General features: G+C 36.2%; 1 long non-coding RNA gene across 2 annotated transcripts; it reads right to left on the bottom strand.

Moving 5' to 3' along the window:
- Nucleotides 1–228: 228 nt before the first annotated feature.
- On the bottom strand, nt 229–1,925 carry LOC137062071 (uncharacterized). Of its 2 annotated transcripts, none has more exons than XR_010901195.1 (4): nt 1,669–1,925; nt 1,501–1,560; nt 1,208–1,345; nt 229–1,030 (listed from the first exon to the last, which is right to left on the bottom strand). It is a non-coding gene; the product is annotated as an uncharacterized lncRNA (long non-coding RNA). The 2 variants fall into 2 exon arrangements; XR_010901196.1 differs by having other exon boundaries at nt 1,208–1,286.
- Nucleotides 1,926–2,367: the final 442 nt, after the last annotated feature.

Genomic DNA, 2,367 nt, shown 5'->3' with positions numbered 1-2,367 from the left:
TAAATTATTTAATGTGATTGGTAACAGCCCTTATAGTGTCTTATTTTAAATTAATGTATAGATCAAATTTTACAATATAAAATGAAACCTGAAGCATAGCCTTTATTTAATAAGATTAGAGGGGAAATGCCCTTTATATAAAGTAAAAAATAATAAGCAAAAAATTCACAAATATGCAGATTTAAATATGTCAAAGCTGATTGAATACTGGTCAGCATATTGCTTCAGAATAAATTATATTTAACACACACACACACACACACACACAAAATATCAAACTTTTTTCCGGACAAGCACATGAACATGCTTAATGTCAAGCCCTGTATCCATTATAAAAATAATCCAGAAGGCTCCGGGGGGTTAATAAAGGCTTCTGGCGGACCGCCTTCAACTTACGAAATAAGTGTAATGCCTCTCGAAGTTCAAAAGGTTTACGCCACGTCCGACGTCATCGTCGCGGCAATTACGTTTTTTTTACACCATGTCCGATGCCGTCGCTGCGCCAGTTGCGTTTTTCTTCCCCTCTACATCCGACGACATCGCCGTGCCAGTTACACTTTTTCCGTAACTTTAATACGGAAGGCCGTCGCGCCAGAAGCTACATATTTTACATTATAACTTTTTACATTACAAACCCATCGATTCACATCAGAATGTCTTTATTAACCCCCCTGGAGCCATGTGGATTACTTTTACAATGGATGGATGCACTTTTTTCTGGGCTTAAAAATTTGGACTGCCATTCACTGCCATTTATAATGCTTTAGATTTTTTTTAAATATAACTCCGATTGTATTCGTCTGGAATACACCTAGTATGGCTTGAGGGTGAGTAAATCATGAGGTAATTTTCCTTTTTGGGTGAACTTACCCTTTAATAGTTATTTATTTTACCTGTATCGATTCAAACTCACATTTAATAATTTTCAAGGAGTTTCATGAAACTTATCTGTATCTGATGGCGATCTGAGAGAGAGACCATGCAGTGAAGCGAGATGTAGTTTCATCCGATCCGTAAACCAGTTCAGTTTCTTGTCAAGGAGCAATAGATAAAAACATTTAAAAAAAAAAAAAAAAACATTTTATAGGCTTATTGACAACATGTTGCAATGTTTACACTGTACAATGACTCAATGTGATTTAATTAGGGCTGAATACTTCAAATTTCACAATTTGATATTATTTAAATTCATAAAGTTAATATTTACCAGAAATTGCAGCAAATATAGTGAAACTGCTGTCCACCTCCAACCATTCGAACAAATAGACGGCGCGAGTTGTTGAGAGCTCAATGAACCCCGCGAGGTAAAAGCGTGCAACGTTAGGAACCTTGTATTTCAACGGCTCTGGGAGCACAACACACACACACACACACACACACACACACACACACACACACACACACACACACACACACACACACACACACACACAAATATAATTATAAAACAATATAATGTCATAAATACACTTTGTAGATGAGGTTAAACACGTAACTTACTTTGTGTTATCTTGGTTAAAAGTAAACTCCATGTCTGCACTGCACGGTGAGTCATGTCCCCTGAGAGAAAATTTTTGGCTCGTTTAAACGCGCACAGCATATAAGTTACATATTGGTATAAATCAATAAATCATGAAAAACAAATGGTAAATGAGATAAAACACTTACTTTATAATATTTCCCTGTAAAAAAGTTCTCTCGCCTCAGTCGCCTGTTTCTATCCTCCGCTCTGCACCGCGAGTCAAAGAAGATATCTCTAAGTTTAGGTGCGCACGGACACACACACACACACACACACATACCATCCTACCACAATAAAATGTTATAAACTTCATACTGTTAATGAGATAAAACACTATGCCGGTGTAAACACTACTCATTTGCTCAGCATTGCGATTGAAGGGAAATGGCGTCTGGTCTGTCAGTCGGTGGGGGAGGAGATACGGGGGCGCGCGCATACAGCACGTGCATTTCCTGGATGTACATAATTATCCTCTCCGCCAGATGGCGCTGTTTTCACTAGCCGTGTTAATACAAAAACTATTTACTCATTGACTCCTTGAATTAAGACTTGGTTTATATGGTGTGGAATGGTACGTATTAAATACGGTAAGTTAAATAAATGTGCTCATATCTATATAATTAGAGTGTTGTATATAAATCAGCTGCACATAGTAGATTAAGTTTAGTTTACTGTAGTTAAATAAATAGACTAAAGTATAATTGGTGTAAAATCCAGAACAGTTCAACTTATGTTTTTAAGTTAAAACAACAATTATACTTGTTCATTCAACAGAAAATCTAGTTTAGTTATTTCAACATATGTTTTTGAGTTAAAACAACAATTATACTTGTTCACTTAACTTT

This window comes from Pseudorasbora parva, chromosome 23, assembly GCF_024679245.1.
Source record: "Pseudorasbora parva isolate DD20220531a chromosome 23, ASM2467924v1, whole genome shotgun sequence".
Classification (NCBI taxonomy): Eukaryota; Metazoa; Chordata; class Actinopteri; order Cypriniformes; family Gobionidae; genus Pseudorasbora; species Pseudorasbora parva.
This window is presented reverse-complemented; position numbering and strand designations above follow the sequence as displayed.